The 7,890-nt window shown below is 42.6% G+C and overlaps 1 long non-coding RNA gene across 4 annotated transcripts; it reads left to right on the top strand.

Annotated features, from left to right (window-relative positions):
- The first annotated feature begins 824 nt into the window (after positions 1-824).
- On the top strand, positions 825-6,908 carry LOC114041266. Of its 4 annotated transcripts, none has more exons than XR_003568900.1 (4): positions 825-1,016; positions 2,437-2,499; positions 3,663-3,713; positions 4,127-5,374. It is a non-coding gene; the product is annotated as an uncharacterized LOC114041266 (long non-coding RNA). The 4 variants fall into 4 exon arrangements; XR_003568899.1 differs by adding an exon at positions 6,347-6,908 and having other exon boundaries at positions 826-1,016; positions 3,663-5,169; XR_003568897.1 differs by having other exon boundaries at positions 3,663-5,374.
- The last annotated feature ends 982 nt before the right edge of the window (positions 6,909-7,890 follow it).

Raw genomic sequence — 7,890 nt, 5'->3', positions numbered from 1 at the left:
ATCACTGATAAAGATCTCATTTCTTAAACACACAAAGAACTGAGTCAAATTTATAAGAATACAAGTCATTCCCCAACTGATACGTGGTCAAAAGATATGAACAGGCAGTTTTCAGACAAAGAAATCAAAGTTATCTAGTCATATGAAAAAATGCTCTAAATCACTATTGTTTAGGGAAATGCAAATTAGAACAACTCTGAGGTACTACCTGCCATCTATCAGATTGACTAATGTGACAAAAAAGGAAAATGATAAATGTTGGAGGAGATAGGGGAAAACTGGGTCACTAATGCACTGTTGGTAGAGTTGTGAAATGAGGCTTCATGTTGTCCATGACTGAACAACAAGAAAAGATTGGGACTGGTTGGATTAGGGAGTAGTGTGAGTGACTATATGGGGGCTGAACTAAGCACTTTCATTTTCTTCTAGTTGAGAAGAAATCATGTGATTTGTAAGTATTGCTTGTCCCATCTCAGAGCCTATTTATACATGTAATTGGCCAAATGGAGATAAGGTTAAGATGCTAAGGAAGGACTCTGGCTCTCCTACTGAGAACAGCACATAATATAAAATTATCAGATAAAAGTTATAGATAGTTAAATGGAGGTGGAGATGGTAGTGATATTAATAATAATAATAAATTAGCATTCAAATAGCATCCACTCTGTGGCAGGCACTTAACAAATGAGATCTCATTTGATCCCCCTACAACCCTGGGAAGAATATGTGGTAATTATCCCCATTTTGAAGTTGAGGAAACTGAGGCAAACAGAGGTTACATAACTTGCCCAGGGTCACATAGCTGGCAAGTGTTGGAGGCCAGTTATGAATTCAGGTCTTCCTGACTCCATGCCAGTATTCTATTCAATATGTCACTTAGCTGCCCTGAGACCAGCAAACAATTGAAAGCTCCACCCACTTCCCCCTCTCCCTTTCCTATTTTATACTCAAGAGGCTTTCCTCCCCACATACTCTTCTCTCAGAGGGACCCATGAGCCAGCCCGCTGCTGCAAGAGGTGAGAGACTGGGGAAATTCCTGGAGAGTGGGCTAGAAGAATGCTAGAGAGGATGGTCAAAGAGGGAGAGAACAAAATGCCCAAGAGAGGCAGCAACGGGGCTCTGAGGGGCATGGGACAGAAATCAGCCTGGAAGCTGTCACAAGACAGGAGGGAGGTGTGGGGTGGGCTATGGTATGGGGGGACGGTGAGGAGCGGATAGTGCTCCCGAGTCTGGTGAAGCCCCATTTCCCAGAAGGAGTCTGGGGATGAGTGTGAAATAGTTTCAAATACTTTCAATCTCAGTAATTGTGTCTTGGTTTCAAGGAATCACAGGGCTGCTGCAGCCGGCTGAGTAAGCACAAGGTCCAGCTGAAAAAAGATCTTGTACCTTTTATTCATTCTCTTCTAATAGACATTTCTTTGCTTCAGTCAAGTGGCTGAACTGCAATGGGAGAGCGAGTTCAAGGGGTAAAAATTACCCAAGACCCTGACTTATTTCTCAACTGGTGAAGCTTTATTGTGGCAAAAGCAAATGGACCCAAGCAGTGTCAGGAAGCTGGTTGGTTGGGTGGAAAGGGAATGAGGACTTCCTTATATCAGAGCTAAAGGGGGAGTAACTTATGGAAATTTGCAATGACATAATCTCTGTGCTATGAAAGCAGAAAAAGACTTGTGCTTGCCTGCCCTTTACTGGGTCTTCTGGGTGGCTATCACAAAATAGCTATACTTTCACTCTGAAGAGTCCCTTTATTAGTATATTCATAAGATGTTAATGGGGACTTTGACATCACATAAGTTACTATGGGGCAGTGAGGAGTCTTATTGTCCTTGTACAGTCTTGGGAAAGTTCCTTGACTACAAGGTCGCTGGTGGTAGGGTGGGCTGAGGATCACTAGAGCACAAGGTTGTTGGTGATAGGGTGGGCTACGGAGTGGTGAGGTTGCCCATTCAGCATGTGGGGGAAGTAGTTGTCTGCTCAGGGTATAGGGCTAATGATATAGGGGAAAGGGTCGCCTCATCACCATATAGGGAAAGGATGGGGCCTCACTGGTCTGGGGGAAAAATAGGACTTTGCTGCCCCTACTCCATGAACCATATGTTATTTATACCTTATAATAAGCAGATAATGATGGTACTGTCCGTTTGTTTTCTTGTGTTCCCATGCACAGATTCCTGTGCCTGGTTACTGTAGCCAGTCAGAATAGAGGAAGCATTTCTTCTGGTATTGTTGCTTTCATGTATAAAAGAATCCTTATAAGAAAATCTAATTGAATTGTATGCAAATATAGTTGTCTGTGTCTATCTCCCCTGCTTTGCAAGTCAAAAATCTACTGACTAGAAACTGTCTCTGAGTTTTTTCTTCCAGGGGCCACAACAGCCTAGAGAAATCAAAATAACCCCTCTCCTTATCTCCCAGATCATTCTCTTCTTCCCATAGACCCTGCTTCTTCCTCCCACATCTCAGTCCCTTACTCTCAGGCCCACCAGGTGCTATTCAAAGGTAAGCCCAGGGACCCGGTTAGAATGGGGAAGGCTAAAAGTGAGGGCAGGAGGGAGGGATCATCTCTGGGATCCCCATGGCTGTAAGGAGGGGCTGTTGTGTATCACATGGCCTCACACCCTCTCCTCCTCCCCCACACCATCAGCCAGCCCAGCCCCTGTCCTGTCATTTGGGGCTCTGAGAGGAAAGGTGGGACTGGGGACTAAAGAAGAGAGGAGATACTTCATGAATGTTTGTTGGATTAAAAGAGGAGCAAGCTGAACTGACATTTGTTAGGTTAACAAAGTGTTTCCTATACATTATGTCATTTGAGAATATGTCTGTGACACAAGAAATCAGTAGATAAGTATCAGCGACTATAATCGTTGTGAACAATAAAAAATGATTATTGTAGCAGGGGTCATCTCCCCTCTTGCAGTACTGTAAGTATTACCATTCATGGTTTGGGTTGGAGGAAGACCACATGGACCTTTTGTGGGACCTGCTTTAGGCCCCTGAAACTCTGAGAATGTCACATGTCCTGGATGCAGGCTCCCCAGCCCCAACTTCCACATGTGGCATAAGAGGGCAATTTTGAGCATGCTCTGGGATTGGGGGTGCAGCATGGTTGGAAAAGGAGACTTCGTCACCCTCTCTATATTTTACTAAGGAGGGGGAAGGGGACTTCCTCCACAGGTCAAGACCTCACCATTTGATGATTTTGCGCAATTTACAGTAAGGCAAACAGACACACTCTTATAGAATTTCTAGAACTTCTTGATTCTTATAGAATCTTATAGAATTATTATAGAATTTCTTGGTCAAGAGAAAATCAGAATAAATAACCATGGTGCCTCACAGGTGGCGAATACTTTAGAGATGATCTGAGAACATCATAGGATCACTTAACTAGAGAGAGAAGGAGAGATCATTGGCTGCTACCATCTCATCTTATAGTTGGAGAAACAGGAACAATGGGGCAAAGGAAACTCACTTATTGTGACAAAACCAATATATTACAGGGCCTAGCAAGATCTTATTTCTCCTTCTCCCTCCATCCCCTTGCCCTACTCTCAAGTTTCCCAGGAATGTAGGTAGATTTTGGATGTTTGGTGCAGAGGAAGTCCAGGACCTACCTGTGCCCACCCCAGCCCCAACTTCTGGCCTTGCTTTTCTTTTCACAGCACCAGAAAACAGACCGGTTCGTAGACAGCTTCGAATCGAGAGTAAATAAGGTAGGTTTCAATCTCTATCCTTGAGCCCTGAGCCCTGAGCCCTGGGCCCATGGTTAGGTATCTGGATTCCTTAAAGGTGCTACCTGGCATAACAGCAACAACAACAACAACAACAATAATAGTACCTTCTTCTTACGCATGGCTTGTAACTTTTCAGAGCAATTCCACATTGATGGTCTCGTTAGTGCTTCGCAACAGTGATGATTATTAGCTCCTTCTTTATAGATGGAAAATTAAAACTCAGAGTGGAGGGCTTTTCCCTAAGCCACTCCATTGAATTAGAGGTGGGAGTAGGAATTCAGTCTCCTGGCTGGTACCTTCATGTTATTAGGTAGGGATGGGGGAGGTACTTGTTAGAGCAGATGTGAGGAAGCTGGAGAAGGTAAGGATCAATGAGATTTTTCTCCAAGCAGGATGATGATTCAACAGTCTTGGAAAATGCTAAAGATTTAACTTCTCAGTACAAGGTAAGCCCAGATTTCAGTTCTTTCTCCTTCTATCTTGTCACGTCCTATCCTGTTGCTCTGAGGCTCTGGACTCATTCTCCCAAGCTATATTCATATCAGCTAGTCAGAGCCCCAGAACAAGGATTCTAGTCCCCTTCAGGATTCTAGGAGCACCTGTGAGTGGTTGTGGGTATCTTTCTAATGCCACTAAGTTGATCCTCCATTCTTAAGTGTTTTCACCAGTAACAATCACCAATTATGGTTATCATCTTCCTTAGATCATTGATAACCTACAAGGATTAGCACCCTAGTATCACTGAACTAATTAAAATCAATTAGCTTTTTTAAAAGGATATTTACTGAGAAGATATAGCAAGAATGGGAGTACTAACACATCCCTTTACCCTAGGGGACACATTCTCCCCTAAATACACAATCTGTTAGTGGGAGACAGGGATACAAATATTCGCCCCACCTCCTTCACTTCTGAATGTGGCAGAGCTGATGGATGAGTTTCCCCATTCTCTCAGCCAGGCCCACTCCTTGCCAAGCTGAATTCTACTCTTCAGTATGATTATGGCACCTCATCTGGCCCTTCCATCATACATCATCCTGCCTTTCCTGAATGGAGTCTTCTCAGCCTCTTCCCTATGAGCTGACAGCAGGCAGAGCTTGCTGAGCATGCTCTGGGAATGGGCTGCCATTGGCCAGAACCCCTGTTATACTGTCCCCAATTTCGTCCAGAGACTCTACTGTTCAGGCCTCCTCACTGACATTAAGGGCAACTGACATTTAGGACTTCTGGGTCCTGTTCAATGACCTTTCTCTCTGTCTTCATCCCACTCTGCTTCATCATGCACCCTAGGAGTTTTGTTGTCTTTCCAACAAGGGTGGGATGGGGCTGTCAGAGCTGTCTGCCCCTTACCTGCTGCTCTCCACCTCTTGTTCAGGAGAACATCAATAACCGTTTGATGGATATTGTTGACGCTGCATATCAGAAACAAATTCAGGTGGGTCCCAATCTCTCTGGTTCCTGCCAGACATCAACATCAACACCAACACCAAAACCAACACCAACACCAACATCAACACCAATATTAACATCAACACCAAGACCAGCATCAACAGCAACACAAATACCACCTACCACTACCACTACCACTACTACTACCACTAAAAAGATAAATACCAACACCAAAACAAAAACCAACAATAACACCAAAAACACCAATAACAGGAACACCACCACCACCAACAGCACCGGCAGCAACAGCAACAACAACAATAATGATGATGGCAACAAAGACAACGGCTCTTATAAGTAAAAAACCAAAGATACAACACTGATAAAGGCCCTGTCGTGGTTGCTGAAAAAGATTAAGTATTGGTGGAAAAATTTGGTCGAATTTTGGGAAGGGATACCTGCTTTTGTGAAGAGTATAGTTTCTGTAGCAGAGGCATTGAAATGTATGTGGAAGAGATTGGTTAACCTGTTTTAATTTCCTCCATAGTAGAAAGAGCTGCGTGTCATGGGCATCTCATAAGGCTTCCAGATATAGGGTGATTTTAATTCTTTTCAAATTATAAACTTTACCAAAAAAAGAAGGTGGAGAATTTCCATGCATACAGCAGAATATCAAAAGAAGATTCTATATGTAAACCTAAATTTATATTTCCTACCATTTGATTTATAAAAAAATAAAAATAAGAAAGTCTATCCATTTCCTTCTGACTACATGTGCTTCCTTCTGATTTCTTCTGTGCATTAAAAAAAAAACAAAGTTTCAATGGTCTTCTTTTTCTGGTGTTTTCCCCTAAGCATCTACGTCACTATAAACCTTATATCCAGATTCATTATCCTGAAAGGCTGCACAAAGTCCAAGCTTTGTAGCTACATTGGCAATGCTGACTCTTTCCCCAGGGTGGTATACTATCAGTGTTCACTGTTAACACAAGCCAGGGCAAGGAGGAAGTTGTGGTTTTGTATGGATTTGTTTTGTTTTTTAAAGCAAGGCAGATGGTAAATTTCCATATGAAATTCGAACTGTTTAACTTCAGTCTCAAATAACTGAGGTAACAGTTTTGGAGACATTAGAATTTACCTAGGTAGAGAATCAAAGGGAGAGGATTCTGGGAAGATGGCAGGGTAGGTCAGAAAACTTTCAGCTCTCCAAATTTCTTTCACAGAAAAAGACAGAAGTAAAGCAGCTGTTCTCTTCAGACAAGCTAAGAAGACTCCAGGAAAGACCTCCAAGGGCAGATGTTCATCCTAGAGTAAAGTGCAAACACCTCCAGGCCAACTCTGTAGAAACAACAAACAACAAACTGGGGGGCTGGGGTTGAGGGGTAGTCTCAGTCTTAGAAACTTTCATCTCCTGGACAGTGTAGGGGTCTGGTGGCTGAGTAGGAGAAGATTGAAGGACCTTCCACCATTGAGGGACATCAAGCACAGCTGTGCTGACCAGATGTGTCTGGGGCTGGGCTGGTGCTGTGGGGGAGGAGTTGAACACCTGGTGAGTGCAGAAGCAGAGGGGCAGAGACCCTGCTGACTGTGGGCACTTGCTGGAAAGCAGAGTTCCTGGCTTCAATTCCAGGCAAGAGAGGAAAGCTATGGTTTGCAGCCACTGAAGGAACTGCAGGGAGGAAGGTCATTTGTGGGACAGTGTGGCTGGGGTCCCTAGCTGTCCCCAATTTCATCCAGAGACTCTACTGTTCAGGCCTCCTCACTGACATTAAGGGCAACTGACATTTCTGGGTCCTGTTCAATGACCTTCCTCTCTGTCTTCATCCCACTCTGCTTCATCATGCACCCTGGGAGTTTTGTTGTCTTTCCAACAAGGGTGGGATGGGGCTGTCAGAGCTGTCTGCCCCTTACCTGCTGCTCTCCACCTCTTGTTCAGGAGAACATCAATAACCATTTGATGGATATTGTTGACGCTGCATATCAGAAACAAATTCAGGTGGGTCCCAATCGCTCAGGAGTGGAGAAGAGAGCCCAAGGTTGAGCCCTGGGACAGATCTCAGAAAATAACAGTAAGAAAGACCTGAGGCTTGGTGCATCATTCCCCATAACTTGGAGGACTAGAATTTTATCACACCAATAGCTGCTAAAAACAAATTAAAACAAAAAAATGAATAAAAATGAGCAAGCAAAGGAGAAAGAACCTATCCATAGTTACCTACTATGAGGATAGAGAAGATTTGGGTTCATATTTAGAGGAAAATAATGGAGCTAAAAAAGCCATTCCTTTTTCAATGAGAAACATCAAATTGTCCCAAGCACAAAAAATATTTCTTGGATGAACTTAAAAAGGACTTTAAAAATCAAATAAGAGAGATCAATGAAAAATTAGAAAAAAAATAAGAGCAAACCAAGAAAATCAAGAAAATTATGAAAAGACAACCAACTTAAAATAGAGAATCAAAAACTTAAGGAAGAAAATAATTCCTTGAAAACTAGAATTGGACAAAGGGAAGCTAATAATATTCTAAGACAAAAAGAAATAATACAACAAATTCAGAAGAATGAAGAAAATAGAAGAGAATGTGAAATATCTCATCAGAAAAACAACTGATCAAGGAGAAATAATATAAGAATAGTTGGACTGTCTGAAAATTATGACTGAAAAAAAAAGAATCTTGATACAATATTACAAGAAATTTTCAAGGAAAATTGCCCTGAAGTTCTAGAACAAGAAGGCAAAGCAGAAATAGAAAATAATCTACTGATC

The sequence above is a fragment of the Vombatus ursinus genome, unplaced genomic scaffold (assembly GCF_900497805.2).
Source record: "Vombatus ursinus unplaced genomic scaffold, bare-nosed wombat genome assembly UNPS02014171.1, whole genome shotgun sequence".
NCBI classification, from domain to species: Eukaryota; Metazoa; Chordata; class Mammalia; order Diprotodontia; family Vombatidae; genus Vombatus; species Vombatus ursinus.
The sequence above is the reverse complement of the archived record's forward strand: the minus strand, read 5'-3'. Positions and strand labels throughout refer to the sequence as shown.